The sequence below is a fragment of the Pseudophryne corroboree genome, chromosome 3 (genome assembly GCF_028390025.1).
Source record: "Pseudophryne corroboree isolate aPseCor3 chromosome 3, aPseCor3.hap2, whole genome shotgun sequence".
NCBI classification, from domain to species: domain Eukaryota; kingdom Metazoa; phylum Chordata; class Amphibia; order Anura; family Myobatrachidae; genus Pseudophryne; species Pseudophryne corroboree.
Genome location: NC_086446.1, coordinates 215,240,080 through 215,257,197, shown reverse-complemented (window position 1 = coordinate 215,257,197; position 17,118 = coordinate 215,240,080). Strand labels below are relative to the sequence as shown.

The 17,118-nt window shown below is 39.7% G+C and overlaps 1 long non-coding RNA gene across 1 annotated transcript in view; it reads left to right on the top strand.

Annotated features, from left to right (window-relative positions):
- The first annotated feature begins 14,696 nt into the window (after positions 1-14,696).
- The window catches only part of LOC135057608 (uncharacterized), a 40,853-nt gene continuing 38,431 nt past the window's right edge, over positions 14,697-17,118 (top strand). The window contains exon 1 of the long non-coding RNA XR_010244239.1: positions 14,697-14,775. This is a non-coding gene — a long non-coding RNA (uncharacterized LOC135057608). The remainder of the gene's footprint in view (positions 14,776-17,118) is intronic.

Genomic DNA, 17,118 nt, shown 5'->3' with positions numbered 1-17,118 from the left:
AAAAAGCTGCAGCTGCTGCATTGTACCACTTAGTTTACAAATTCAGTGTCATTTGCACAAAGATATACAAATTTTGCACATGAAACTGTGCAATTTAGCAAAGTAGTTTTGTTATTTCCAGTTATTTTATTTGTGCAAATAAGATGCAGATTTTTAGCAAAACAGATGCTCCGCACGTCCGAGTCACCCAGGACCTAGAGCAGGCATTCCCAACCACGGTCCTCAAGGCACACTAACAGTGCAGGTTGTAGTGATATCCAGGATTCAGCACAGGTGACTTAATTAGTAGCTCAGTTATTTTGATTTAACCATCTGTGCTGCAGCCTGGATATCACTAAAACCTGCACTGTTGGTGTGCCTTGAGGACCGTGGTTGGGAATGGTTGACCTAGAGTGTCGAAAGGAACTGTTTGGCACTATTAAAGCTGAAGTGTATTAGAAAACATCTGTATCAATGAGATTCACAGACATAAGGAAACTACTGTATGATAAAGAGTGAAGTTATACAAACTTAACATTTTAATGAAGACACATCACAAATGATTTTGCTTTGTAACAGGTCAATTTTCTTTATAAGATTAAGAAGATAGAAATAAGATGGTGGCAAGTAAATAAAGATTAAGGTGTCAGCCTCTGGAATACTGCTCTGTGCTACCAGAAATGAGAAAAAAGGTGGCAACATCATGCCCTTTCTGCACAGCTCAAACGGTATCACTTACTCCTTTATTATATAGAATGGCATCATTGACAGACAACTCAGCAGGGTAATATAGGTGTTGAATTTGGTAAGACTTTTTAAGGACAGCAGCCAGTGGAGACATCACAAGGTTGGGGATATGAGGAAATTAAAAAGTCCCAGCTATGCTTTCAATCTACACTTCATTCATCACCTGCTCCTTCAGCACCATTGGCTGGTCAAAAGCAGAATACAAGTTCTTGGACTGCCCCCTTGAATCAGCCAATTTCAGGTACAAGGCCAGGCAATGGGACATGGCATTGATCTACACCACTTTAATGGTGCACGGGCTGACCTGCCAAAAAGGGGCTACAGAAAAAATCCACCTACTTAACAGACCAGATATTGTCATACTCATACTGTATCTGTGTAGGTTGCAAATCACCACAGTGTTCTGAGAGTGAATCAAATCATCTCAGGAAACTAGACAGGTTATGTCATACCCACCATCAGAGCTTCAGGTAAACCTGGAGAGTCTGTGTTTCCATTGCAAACATTTATAACACCCCAGGACTACAAGATTGTAAATCCATCAGAGAAAGAAGATGAGGTGCAAAATGAGGACACTATCTCTCCTCAACAAAACTAGTGTGCCTATTTGAGCAGAATCGCCTTGCCAGGGACTGGGCAGATCTGAGGTACTCCAAATCCTAACTCAACTGTCTATTAAGGAGCATGCTAGATCCACTGATTGAATTGGTGAGAACTCTGAATTGTGTTTAAAGGGGGAGGTTGAGCATAATGCTGGCTGCAAGTGTGATATTGTGACTATCCAGTTGTGCACATTTAAATCCAAGAGAGCTGGTCTGCATCATCTATCAGGCACCTCTGTAGGTTTGTTCCTATGTTTACAAGTGATTAACAGCTACATGTAATTGGATTACCATGATGTCGGGTCCCAGAAAGGGAAAGGCAATTTGAATTTAACTGTTTCGGAGTGGCTAACAAACCTGATAATTATGTCCCCAAGGAAAAGTGAATGCACCTATAAATAATTTTCAATGTTTTAATGTACCTCTAAACTATTATACATATATTTTTAATAAAAAGATTGTATCTGTTGTTCATATATACATTCTCTTTCTTTTCATAAGAATATTATCACTGAGGAAAATTCTATAGCACTAGTTCTATCCCAGCACCCCAAATAAATTAAATACGGAGATAAAAAGAAAGCAAAAAGTGACAATGTTTTTATGTAGCTTTTCACTTTCCTTTTTAAATAGAGCCCTTCATCTTAGTAAACTATAAACTGGGAACCTGTAGGACAAAAACATTTAAATAAAAAGAACAGCAAATTAATTAAAAATAAGGACTTATACAAAGGCACAAAAGCATACACACCCTTATTTTCTGATTATGTGTATACAGTATTATGGAGACGCACGGTTCGGATTGTCTGAAATCTGAACTCCGAGTCCATCTGATTCCACTTCGAGTATACCCAATCCTTTACCCTTACCACCAGACTCCAACTTCAAGACCAAACGTTATTCTCATGGTGTCAAATTCTTGCGGGAGTAAGATTCTATATAAGGCGCTGCAGCTGGGGCTTGGTGCCATTTAACAGAAACGTACACTACTGTATGCTGCACTGACTCTGCTTTATGAGCTGTGTGCAGACTCATAAGTGGCTCTGCCATAGGGGGCACACTGCTGTATGCTGTACTTTATTCTGCCGTATTGTGTTGTGTCAAGACTCATTAGTAGCTGTGCAGTATAGTGACTGTGTATATAGGAGGCATGCTTCATGCTGCTGAGTGTTGCGCTATACTCTGTTGTGTTGTGCTGTGTCTAGACTCATTAGTGGCTGTGTATGTTCACATGCATTAATAATAAGCCCTGTCATCCATGCAGTTTTATCAGAGCAGCAAGTTGAAAAATAGAAAAAATTAAACCATATATACTGTTTATAAATCTTTTCATTGTACTGGTTGGTGTGCTTTACCCTAGAGCACTTTGTTCTCATGATTCTATAATCCATGTGAGCTATGCAGTTTGAATCCAGATGCAAGTTTAAAAAAAGAAAAATTGTGTGTATGTATGTATGTATGTATGTATATATATATATATCAGATATAAAAGGCGGCACTCAGACTTGTTTTGTGCAAATCAAACTTTTAGTGCAAAAACTGCAGGTTACAGCATCAACGTTTCGAGGCGCGTAGCCCCTTCATCAGGATAACCCCCAAAGTGAACAGTTACCAACATATATAGGTGCACTCACCCCTGTAGTCTCCCCCATGCTGGTCACCGCTGCTCACACGTCCCGGGCCCGGCTCCGTCCCCCTGGGCTGTCTACTTCCCGCGGAAGTGACGTCACGGGTCCCGGCTGTGTTGCCACTGTAACCCTGTGCAACAGTCAAAACCTGTCATGGAGCTGGACTGCCTGGTATCACATCAGTGGGCTTGAATGAGAGCCAATAAAGTTTTACTCATTTCAATAATCTGATTACTCACAAAAGTGCCTAGTACATACAGCTAATAAGAGTGAATAACAGGGACCTTGTACATTTAGCCGGTTTAATTTTGAATCTTTAACTGATGTAATTTTGAATCTTTTACTGTTAGAATTTTTGCTGTTTTCCATCTGTGCAGAGTTTTGATGTGCTCTATATGGATTATTGTTTTTAAATGTTATTGTTTTATGTTATTGTATATTGTGCAACTATTTGTTTTTGATTAGGGGGTAAATTATATGTTAGCACAGGGGATGTTAAATATGTGATATGTGGGAGGTTTTCCTGCTTAGGAGCGGGCTGCAACAGGGACAACAGGTGTAGCTTTTGGAGATGAGCACTTATAGTAGTAATAACACTATGGAGGTGGTTGTTTATATATGGATAAACGAGATATTGGTTGGGATAATGTCACGAATGTAGAGATTAGTTTTACAGTTGTGTGCAGCATTAACACATGAGGTGTGGTGTATTTTTTAACATATATTTTTTACGTGTGCGGTGCTTTTAGGGTCACAGACAATTTTAACAGCAACGTAGCATTTTGAGATTTTTTTTATATTTTAATTGACTGTTTTATAACAACACTGTGGTGTATAGAGATATAAGCACATTTATACTTTATTTTATTTATCCACCGAGTAATGGCCCTCATTCCGAGTTGTTCGCTCGCAAGCTGCTTTTAGCAGCTTTGCACACGCTAAGCCGCCGCCTACTGGGAGTGAATCTTAGCTTAGCAAAATTGCGAAAGAAAGATTAGCAGAATTGCGAATAGACACTACTTAGCAGTTTCTGAGTAGCTCCAGACTAACTCGGCATCTGCGATCAGTTCAGTCAGTTTCGTTCCTGGTTTGACGTCACAAACACACCCAGCGTTCGCCCAGACACTCCCCCGTTTCTTCAGACACTCCCGCGTTTTTCCGAGAAACGGTAGCGTTTTTTCACACACTCCCATAAAACGGCCAGTTTCCGCCCAGAAACACCCACTTCCTGTCAATCACATTACGATCACCAGAACGAAGAAAAAACCTTGTAATGCCGTGAGTAAAATACCTAACTGCATAGCAAACTTACTTGGCGCAGTCGCACTGCGGACATTGCACATGCGCATTAGCGACTAATCGCTCCGTTGCGAAAAAAAAATAACGAGCGAACAACTCGGAATGACCACCAATGTGTAATTATGTACTAGGCACTTTTGTGAGTAATCAGAATATTGAAATGAGTAAGACTTTATTGGCTCTCATTCAAGCACACTGATGTGATACCAGGCAGTCCAGCTCCATGACAGGTTTTCTCTGTTGCACAGGGTTACCGTGGTAACACAGCCAGGACCCGTGACATCACTTCCAGGGGAAGTAGACAGCCCAGGGGGATGAAGCCGGGCCCTGGACGTGTGAGCAGCAATGACTAGCATGGGGGAGACTACATGGGTGAGTGCACCTACAGATGTAGCCACCTTTATCTTGACTGGCTGAGGCGTTTGTCCCTATCGAGCATATGCAGTGTACCGGGGCATAGGGAGGCACGCCTTGTCACAGAGAGGCGTACCTAATCGCACGGAGGCAGACAGACCGTTTGGCATTACCTTTACGTGTAATACCTGCAATCATCCTCCAGATGTCACCTTTTACAATCACCACTGTGCATGCGTGTGGTCTCCCGTAAAATACAATACTGAAATATATAAGGACTACTTTACTAAGGCATCTCATTACACTGCATACAGTAAATACTCATTACGCTGCATTATATAATACAGTAAATACTCATTACGCTGCATTGTTTAATACAGTATAAACGGTACAGATGCAAAGAGTACAGCATACAGTATATGATCCATCTACAGTACTTTATGAATATGTGAACGTCCAAGTCCCAACAAAACAACATAAAACCAGTAGTGTACACTGTCACAAATGGATGTGTTAGAAGTTCACTATTGCCTCTTGAGATTAGGAATTTTGTACAGTATGTTAGTGTCCTAATCCCATAGCCATTACAGCATAATCAAAACCAATGGATTTATTAATCTGTCTGCGGTGAAGTGGTGAAGTGTTCCGCTTCCTATACTCAGAGTCCCGGGTTCGATTCCTAAAGTACGAATGCATGTTAGTTTTTTCCAGACACTTTATTATTTTTTTTATTCACATAAACCAGGGCAAAGCTGCAGGTGTGGTTATACTGTTAAGGTTCTATGCACCGTATAGTACACATACAATTCTGTAGCAGGGCAGACACAATAGAAATGGCTACCACCTATGACTACTTGCCCCACAGAGGCCCTAGGCTATGGAGCAAGTAACAGTCCAGATTTTGCAGGCTATGGGGCAATGCTGAAGGAGCGTCACAATCCCCTAGCTAAAATACACAGGGGCGATAGGAATAAACGAGGTCTATGCACATTACAGTACACCGGACTCGATCGCATAGCACACTGGCTAAATGGCCGCCCCTGAACCCCCACCACGTGGCAGGCAGCACTCTGATATGGAGTGAGAGATGGCATAAGTTTTGCAGGCTACGGGGCAATGCTGAAGGAGCGTCACAATCCCCTAGCCGAAATACACAGGGGCGATAGAGATAAGCGAGGTCAATGCACATTACGTTACACCAGGCTCAATCGCATAGCAAACTGACAAAACACAAGTTTTACATAAAGCAGGCCAAAGCTGCAGGAGAGTTTCTACTGTCAAGGTTCTATGCACCGTATGGTACACAAACAATTCTATAGCAGGGCAGACTCAATTGAAATGGCTACTGCCTGTGACTCCTAGCTCCATGGAGGCACTCGGCTATGCAGCAAGTAACAGCACAGATTTTGCAGGCTACGGGGCAATGCTAAAGGAGCGTCAGAATCCCCTAATGTCCGAGGCACGTGAACCCCTGCCTTGTGGTAGCACTCAGCTACTGTATGGAGCGAGCAACAGCAAAGGTTTTGCAGGCTACAGGGTAATGCTGAAGGAGCGTCAGAATCCCCTAGCTTAAATACACAGGGGTGATAGGGATAAGCGAGGTCTATGCACATAACGATACACCGCAAAGATCCCCATGGTTTTGATTATGCCTTTTCTTTGAACACTGTATTTTTTACTTTTAACTGGATGCCAAATCACCGTACTTAGTATCTCTGTACAGTATGTTCTATTAGGGTACTAATTTGCACGAACAGCCTGTAACATACAGCAGCAAGCTTAATCTATCTATGTATAATGGAGAGAGATAAAAGCTCCTCCCTAAGTTCCTGGATGCCAAATCACCGTACTTAGTATCTCTGTACAGTATGTTCTATCAGGGTACAAATTAGCTGTTCATGCTAATTAGTACCCTAATAAAAAATACTATACAAAGATACTAAGAACGGTGATTTGGCAACCAGGAACATATTGAGGAGCTTTTATCTCTCTACATTATACATGGAAAGATCAAACCTGCCACTGTACGTTACAAGCTGCTCGTGCTAATTAGCACACTAGTAGAACATACTGTACACAGATACTACGGACAGTGATTTGGCATCAAGGAACTTAGGGAGGAGCTTTTATCTCTCTCCATTATACTTAGAAATATTACAATGGAGACAGATTAAAGCTCCTCCTTAAGTTCCTGGATGCCAAAACATTGTACTTAGTATCTCTGTACAGTATGTTCTACTAGTGTACTAAAATGCACGAACAGCTTGTAACGTACAGTGGCAAGTTTAATCTTTCTATGTATAATGGAGAGATAAAAGCTCCTCTGTAAGTTCCTAGATGCCAAATCACCATCCTTAGTATCTCTGTACAGTATGTTCTACTAGTGTACTAATTAGCACGAACAGCTTTTAACTGGATGCCAAATCACCGTCCTTGGTATCTCTGTACAGTATGTTCTATTAGGGTACTAATTAGCATGAATAGCTTGTAACATACAGCGGCAAGTTTAATCTTTCTATGTATAATAGAGAGAGAGAACCTCCTCCCTAAGTTCCTGGATGCCAAATCACCGTACTTAGTATATCTGTGCAGTATGTTCTATTAGGTTACTAATTAGCTGTTCGTGCTAATTAGTATTCTAATAAAAAATACTATACAGAGATACTAAGGATGGTGATTTGGCAACCAGGAACTTACGGAGGAGCTTTTATCTCTCTCCAATATACATAGAAAGATTAAACTTGCCACTATACGTTACAAGCTGCTCGTGCTAATTAGTACACTAGTACACTAGTAAAACATACTGTACAGAGATATTAAGTATAGTGATTTGGCATCCAGGAACTTAGGGAGTAGCTAATATCTCTCTACATTATACATAGAAAGATCAAAACTGGCACTGTACGTTACAAGCTGCTCGTGTTAATTACTACACTAGTAGAACATACTGTATAGAGATACTACGGACAGTGATTTGGCATCCAGGAACTTAGGGAGGAGCTTTTATCTCTCTCCATTGTAATCTTTCTAAGTATAATGGAGAGAGATAAAAGCTCCTCCCTAAGTTCCTGGATGCCAAATCACTGTACTTAGTATCTCTGTACAGTATGTTCTACTAGTGTACCAATTAGCACAAACAGCTTGTAACGTACAGTGACAAGTTTAAACTTTCTATGTATAATAGAGAGAGGTAAAAGCTCCTCTGTAAGTTCCTAGATGCCAAATCACTGTCCTTAGTATCTCTGTACAGTATGTTCTACTAGTGTACTAATTAGCATGAACAGCTTTTAACTGGATGCCAAATCACCAAACTTACTATCTCTGTACAGTATGTTCTATTAGGGTACTAATTAGCATGAACAGCTTGTAACGTACAGTGGCAAGTTTAATCTTTCTATGTATAATATAGAGAGATAAAAGCTCCTCCCTAAGTTCCTCGTTGCCAAATCACCTTCCTTAGTATCTCTGTATAGTATTTTCTATTAGGGTACTAATTAGCACGAACAGCTAATTAGTACCCTAATAGAACATACTTTACAGAGATACTAAGTACGGTGATTTGGCATCCACAAACTTACTGAGTAGCTTTTATCTCTCTCCGTTATACATAGAAATATTAAACTTGCCACTGTACGTTACAAGCTGTTCATGCTAATTAGTACAATAGTAAAACATACTGTACAGAGATACTAAGTATGGTGATTTGGCATCCAGGAACTTATTGAGGAGCTTTTATCTCTCTACATTATACATAGAAAGATCAAACCTGCCACTGTGCATTACAAGCTGCTCGTGATAATTAGTACACTAGTAGAACATACTGTACAGAGAAACTACGGACAGTGATTTGGCATCCAAGAACTTAGGGAGGAGCTTTTATCTCTCTCCATTATACTTAGAAAGATTACAATGGAGAGAGACAAAAGCTCCTCCCTAAGTTCCTGGATGCCAAATCTCTGTATTTAGTATCTCTGTACAGTATGTTCTACTAGTGTACTAATTAGCACAAACAGCTTGTAACGTACAGTGGCAAGTTTAATCTTTCTATGTATAATATAGAGAGATAAAAGCTCCTCCCTAAGTTCCTGGTTGCCAAATCACCGTCCTTAGTATCTCTGTATAGTATTTTCTATTAGGGTACTAATTGGCACAAACAGCTAATTAGTACCCTAATAGAACATACTGTACAGAGATACTAAGTAAGGTGATTTGGCATTTAGGAACTTAGGGAGGAGCTTTTATCTCTACATTATACATAGAAAGATTAAACTTGACACTGTACGTTACAAGCTATTCGTGCTAATTAGTACACTAGAAGAACATACTGGGCACTCGGACTCATACAGACTTGCATTTCAAAAGCACAGTATTTTCCACCGCCTCCCGCTAGCCCATCACCCATCCCCCCTGGGAGCCTGCACAGGTCATGCAGTAGACAGGGAGGGAGTTATTCACATAAACCAGGGCAAAGCTGCAGGAGCGGTTGTACTCTATGTTCTACTAGTGTACTAATTAGCACAAACAGCTTGTAACGTACAGTGGCAAGTTTAATCTTTCTATGTTTAATGGAGAGAGATAAAAGCTCCTCCGTAAGTTTCTAGATGCCAAATTACCGTCCTTAGTATCTATGTACAGTATGTTCTATTAGGGTACTAATTAGCACAAACAACTTGTAACGTAAAGCGGCAAGTTTAATCTTTCTATATATAATGGAGACAGATAAAAGCTCCTCCCTAAGTTCCTGGATGCCAAATCACTGTACTTAGTATCTCCGATACAGTATGTTCTTCTAGTGTACTAATTAGCACGAACAGCTTGTAACGTACAGTGGCAAGTTTAATCTTTCTACGTATAATGGAGAGAGATAAAAGCTCCTCCCTAAGTTCCTGGATGCCAAATCACTGTACTTAGTATCTCTGTACAGTATGTTCTATTAGGATACTAATTAGCTGTTCGTGCTAATTAGTACCCTAATAGAAAATACATAGAAAGATTAAACTTGCCACTGTACGTTACAAGCTGTTCGTGCTAATTAGTACCCTAATAGAACATACTGTACAGACATACTAAGTACGGTGATTTGTCATCCAGTTAAAAGCTGTTCATGCTAATTTGTACACTAGTATAACATACTGTACAGAGATACTAAGGACGGTGATTTGGCATCTAGGAACTTAGGGAGGAGCCTTTATCTCTCCATTATATATAGAAAGATTAAACTTGCCATTGTATGTTACAAGCTGTTCATGCTAATTAGTACACTAGAAGAACATACTGGGAACTCGGACTCCTACAGTACTTGCATTTCAAAAGCATGGTATTTTCCACCGCCTCCTGCTAGCACATCGCCTTTCCCCCCTGGGAGCCTGCACAGGTCATGCAGTAGACAGGGAGGGAGTTATTCACATAAACCAGGGCAAAGCTGCAGGAGCGGTTGTATTGTTAAGGTTCTATGCACCATATGGTGCACATACAATTCTGTAGCAGGGCAGACTCAATTGAAATGGCTACCGCCTGTTACTCCTTGCCCCATGGAGGCCCTCGGCTATGGAGCAAGTAACAGCACAGATTTTGCAGGTCACAGGGCAATGCTGAAGGAGCATCAGAATCCCCTAGCTAAAATACACAGGGTCGATAGGGATAAGCGAGGTCTATGCACTTAACGATATCCCAGACCTTATCGCATCACAAAGTGACAAAATGTCCAAGGCACATGAACATCTGCCTTGTGTCAGCACTCAGCTATGGAGCGAGTGACGGCATAGGTTTTGCAGGCTACAGGGCAGTGCTGAAGGAGTGTCGGAATCCCCTAGCTAAAATACACAGGGGCGATAGGGTTAAGCGAGGTCTATGCACCTAATGCTACAAGGCGGGGGTTCATGTGCATCAGACATTTTGTCACTTTGTGATGCAATGGCGTCTGGTATATCGTTATGTGCATAGACCTCGCTTATCCCTATCGACCCTGTGTATTTTAGCTAGGGGATTCTGATGCTCCTTCAGCATTGGCCTGTTCTTTGAACACGGTACTTTCCACTGCCTCACCCTACCCCCATCCCACTTTCCCCTTCCCCCCTGGGAGCCTGCACAGTTTTATGCAGTAGACAGGTAGGGAGTTCCGATCAGGTTACAAGACAAGATTTATGTGAAACCTGTGTGCACCCTTCCATTGAATGTATAACAAAGAAAAAAAATTATAATAAAGTGAATGTCATAGGAACTCGGATGCTCATACTGTACATGTATTTCAAAAGCACAGTGTTTATGCATTGTACATACTGCCTTTCACACAATTAGTTGTGTCTCCATACACAATCTTACGTCTGCATACACAAGTGTTTTAACATGTTCGTTTGTGTCTGTATAAACTATTTATATTGAGAACTCTCACCATCTGACCATTGGTCACCATCTGTTAACATTACAGTCGTCACTGACCATTTGCCAGAGCTGTAGATCAATCCACCGCTATACGATCGAAAGTGCTGGATTAGTGGAGCATTAGCCACCCAGTGGATGAGATGTGTAATGCATGCTGAGTATCTAGAATCGCCTCAACGTGCCTGCCTGTGATTAAACTCAGCAAGCTAAGCTATCACCTTAGCGTAACTAATCGTCCGTCTAGGCGGAGAATCGGTCAAGATAAAGGTGGCTACATCTGCACTTTTGTGAGTAATCAGAATATTGAAATGAGTAAAACTTTATTGGCTCTCATTCAAGCACACTGATGTGATACCAGGCAGTTCAGCTCCATGACAGGTTTTGTCTGTTGCACAGGGTTACCGTGGCAACACAGCCGGGACCCGTGACGTCACTTCTGGGGGAAGTAGACAACCCAGGGGGACGGAACCGGGCCCGGGACGTGTGAGCAGCGGTGACCAGCATGGGAGAGACTACAAGGGTGAGTGCACCTATATATGCTGGTAACTGTTTACTTTGCGGGTTATCCTGATGAAGTGGCTACGCGCCCCGAAACGTTGATGCTGTAACCTGCAGTTTTTGCACTAAAAGTTTGATTTGCACAAGTCAAGTCTCTGAGTGCCGCCTTTTATATCTGCTACATACATGGAGGTGCAAACCTCATTGGAGGGCACCAGAGCCAGTTAACCCTTGGAGGCTTTTCAAGTGCCAGCCACAAAAGGGTATGTATGTGTATATATATATATATATATATATATATATATTACAAACCAAAAATTAACCCCTTTTTTTGCGCTATACCACTAGTCTCAAACCACTAAGAAATACCCTCTGTCAGATGAGGTATTAAGAGTAGATTTGAAATGGAAAAAGATTCTCGTGGGAGCCAATACGCCTTTAGTATGACAATAATTAAAAGTTTTTATTCATACATAAACGAACGATATTTATAACCTAAACATTCGTCATTGGTACAAATTTCTAAAAATTCAATAAAACAATATTACAATCTTATACATAAACATATTTCGGTTGATGTGATGAATTTACAGTCAGGTGATCACAGTCAGAACTTGAAAGAGATATGTCTCCAACCAGATGCTTGTGGTAAAGGCTTTATTAACCCGATGTCGCGAAACCCAACGCGTTTCGTCCGTTAGGACTTCATCAGGGGTTTACAATCAGTTTTTATAATAGAATGGATTACCACTGGTTAGAACTGGTTAGAATTTTTAATGTTACATCCAATCACACGTTCGATTCAATAGATATGGTATCTAAATAGACTTCATCGTAACAGAAAATAACAATTAGGTTGAAGTTAGATGATGTTATATTCCCTATTCTCATCAGGGATGGTGGAGCCCTACAATCCACCTCTGCTTCAATAAGTATCACCAAAAAAAGGACTTTGAGAAATTTCCAATCCTGAACAGCGCTACTCCTTTTTCACAGGAACAAGCACAACTTCACTGGATCCCAACCACTGTGAAAAAGGAGTAGCGCTGTTCAGGATTGGAAATTTCTCAGAGTCCTTTTTTTGGTGATACTTATTGAAGCAGAGGTGGATTGTAGGGCTCCACCATCCCTGATGAGAATAGGGAATATAGCATCATCTAACTTCAACCTAATTGTTATTTTCTGTTACGATGAAGTCTATTTAGATACCATATCTATTGAATCGAACGTGTGATTGGATGTAACATTGAAAATTCTAACCACTTCTAACCAGTGGTAATCCATTCTATTATAAGAACTGATTGTAAACCCCTGATGAGGTCCTAACGGACAAAACGCGTTGGGTTTCGTGACATCGGATTAATAAAGCCTTTACCACAAGCATCTGGTTGGAGACATATCTCTTTCAAGTTCTGACTGTGATCACCTGACTGTAAATTCATCACATCAACCGAAATATGTTTATGTATAAGATTGTAATATTGTTTTATTGAATTTTTAGAAATTTGTACCAATGACGAATGTTTAGGTCATGCATGTCCAAACTGCGGCCCTCCAGCTGTTGTGAAACTACATATCCCAGCATGCCCTGACACAGTTTTGCTGTCAGAGAATGCTAAAGCTGTGTCAGGGCATGCTGGGATGTGTAGTTTCTCAACAGCTGGAGGGCCGTAGTTTGGACATGCCTGGTTTAGGTTATAAATATCATTCGTTTATGTATGAATAAAAACTTTTAATTATTGTCATACTAAAGGCGTATTGGCTCCCATGAGAATCTTTTTCCATTTCATATATATATATATATATATATATATATATATATATATTTACTTATTTATTTATTTTTTTCCTGTTTGGTGGTACTGGTTGGCGCACTTTAGCATAGTGCAATTTGTTCATGTTTATCTATAAGCACTGTGATCCCCACAGTTTGAAACTAACTGCAAGTTTAAAAATATATATATATATATATATATATATATATATATATATACACATATGCAGGCAGCTTCAAACAAGCAGCGGCACTCTGAGATGCAATATATCAGCAAATAACAATGAAGTATGTTTTTTATTTCATCCTTTGACCCAACATTTTGGGGCCGTGGCACCCCTTGGTCAGGGTGATATCATCTGGGATCATTTCAGCATCCTTACTTGAATGTACGTGATTGCGAACTCAGATATCTTTATTGTGGGACTGTGGAATCTGTGGTAGAACAATAAATGTGAAATATTGGGATACTAATATTCCAACCCCAACTGGTTTATGTAAGCAGACCTGGAGGTGTTTGTGAAGTGAAGACCACCAGGTGACATTGCTGCAGTGAAGGTCATGTCTGATTATGTGACCCAGGTTTCTTTATAGCAAGCAGGTTGAGGTTGTTAGAGATTAAGAGGTTATGGATGTTAATTTTTTACAGAGCATGTATTCCATGAGGCACATTTTAGTGTTTTGCAGGGTGATGGGAGACAAGTGATGTTTATAAGGTTAGTTGGATTTATATATTCTTGTGAATCAGCTGAATGTGAGTGGGGCCAGTGGTTCGGGCCTGGATTTGGTGATATGTCACCAGTGAACAAAAGCAGCAGAGAAAGAGAGATAAATGTGAATGTAGGAGGTCTGTGATTTTTGTTTTGTTTATGATGACAAGTTGTTGATGTTATACTCAAATTATGAAATAAGTAAGAGCACATGAATGTTAATAATAGGGGAGTATATAATTGAGGTGGCAATCATACCCTCCAACTTGACCCGCCCCACTAGGTACAAAATGCTCTGTTTCTGGACTTTCCTCTTAATTTATTATTGCCATCACCTGTGAAGAAACAGCTTTCTTATCATTTAACTAGTTCAACACAGGTGATGGAAATCATAAATTAAGAAGGAAGTCCAGGAACAGAGCATTTTGTACCTAGTGGGGCGGGTCACGTTGGAGGGTCTGGGCAATGTGTAAAGAGGTGTGAGTTGCAGTGAGATTGAAGGATTTGATCCTTCATACCATAAAATAAAATGGAAAAAAGAAATTTGTGCAACCTAATGTGTTTGATTTAAAAGTAAAGCAAATTAAGTACCTCCCAACATGACCCTCCCCAGGAGGGACACAATGCTCTGCTTCTGGACTTTTTTCTTAATTTGTGATTACCAGCACCTGTTTTGAACAGGTAAATGAATAAAGAAAGCTGCTTCAGCACAGGTTATGGCAATCATAAATCAAGAGAGAAGTCCAGGAGCAGAGCATTCTATCCCTCCTGGAGATGGTCATGTTGGGAGGTATGAAATTATGGTAAGTGCAACTGAAGTTATAACTGTTTCAAATAACTTTTGCTTGATGTTGTTCAACTATTTTTTTTAACTGTACATTAAAAGTGGTTAGAGATATGAACACTGTATTTGAATGCACTGCTGACCAGCACAGCTGTCCCTAGACTGCAAATAATGATATACTATAGCTAATTAACACAGGCTACAAGTGAGGCAAAAGTTTCACTAATCAAAGGTGTTAATTTGCACTAAGTATGCAAGCACCAGCCTCAGTATGGTTTCATTAACTATGCATCACTGACCAAATTTTAAAACACAATTATTTACATTTGCAAGCAAATTATGATGTTAAAATTGTTTCCATATACAAATTGGTTGCATAGTGTTCACAGACAGTGTGAGGATTGCAGAGTGCAAGAGCTAAACATAGAGTACATATAGCATAGAGATTGTTTCATTTTACCATTAGGTTTTTCATTTGTCATTGCTTTAAAATTTCTTTACTCATTTCTAACATCTTTGTTATTTAATACATTTTAATAATTTATTTCTTTTTAAATCACAGTATAGCAGTTTTTGAAACCGTTAAAGAGTAAATTGAGCAGACCTCTAAATAAACAGGATGTGACCAGTTTCATAAAAATATTCAGCCACATTTTGATGATTTGTTTTTTTTTTAGTGATAAATGTCTTCAAAATTTTAACCATATTGAAGTGGGGAAGTGTATTAATTCCTCTGAATTCAGTGCTCAAATTACTGTGAAATTGTTTAGACATCTAATAATAATCTCATACAGGAAATTGATCTAAAATATGGTGCTAAAATGAAATATTTTTTTAAAATAATCACAAAATGCTCTTGGTTGCTTAGTCTCTCTAACATACTGTATACAGGGGTGTAGCAATAATAAAGCCACTGGAGCACATGCTCAAGGTGTCAGCAGCTGGTAAAAAGCACCAGAATGGCATATTATTAACACAGGGTGCATAGATATTTATATGTACATATTACATTCCCTGATGTCACCTCTGCTTCTCGTCCATGAGTGTACTGCTCTCTTACTGCAATTTCTTGGCAACTCAGCAGTTGCTTCTCCCCCTGCTGTCATACTAAACACTCACTGATTGTAGCAGGTTGGCTATTTCCAACATTGGTAAAATCATCAGGCAGTGGGCTTTTTAAAATTATTTTCAGTATTTAAAGTGTCCACTATGTTTTTCTATATTTAAGGATTGCATGCTTGGTAATATTCCAGCAGCAGGAGGATTTATCATGTTTGTGTGTGGTACTAGCTATTTATATCAGTGCTCCAGTACCCCCTTTACTACTCCAAATGTGTATGTCTCTATGACCCCTCTCTTTTTGCCCATTTTTGTGTGTGCGTCTGTGTTTCCTCTTAGTGTGTGTCCATGCCATTGTCCCTCTTTATGCCTCTCTCTAGTTTTATGTGTATTTATATGTCTTTATTATGCATGTCCTATATTTCTTCTAGTTTGTGTCAGTCAGACTCCTTTTACCTCTCTCATATCTAGCTCTTCACCACTATCAATAGCCCCCAATACTCACTTTTCCCCTGTGCCCCTCACAGCTCACTTTTTCTGTTATTCTCACACCATCCATGCCTTCTTTCATTTCTGTCCTCTACACTCATTATCTTCCTCATGCTATTCTGTTCAAAGTCAATGGCTTCCCATAGGCTGCTGATCATAAGTGACATGTACAAAATCTGATTCTAATAACGTTTGCCTATAAATCTTATTTTGTCAATGTTCATCAAAAGCTTCCCCATACTGTACCTGTAGTGCCCACCTATATATCATCCATAGGCTGTCCAGACACCTTGCCTTTGGTGCTATTTCTTGGTCCCAAACAAGTGCATATCCCCAGTGAACCCTTCATGCTCTTGATGGTTCTTACTTTAATCTAAATCTATGTCCAAATTCTGGCCTCACCCCCATATGCATATTGCATATGGACTTACTTATGGGGGTGATGCCATAGCATGCTCCGGTCACCATGGTTCTATACTACGCCTCTACATATATAACATGAACATATAATGTAGAATAAATTGTACAGTATAGCAAATCATCAAATTTAGGTATAACAATGGTCTTATTTAAGTATTTCATATTTATTATTAGTTTGTAGTAAATTATACTTTTAACATGCCAGAATAATCTATTGATTTAATTTATCCTCATTGTTGTTTATAGTAGTTTGATGTCAGTATCTTAAAAAGTATGCCTCAAATCCTCAAATCTTGTGAGAATACAAAAGTGTTCTGTTTCTCGTTTACAAATCCAATATTCTGAAATAAATAAAATGTATCTAGCAGTTATTCAGTGAAGCTTAGCCATTTTA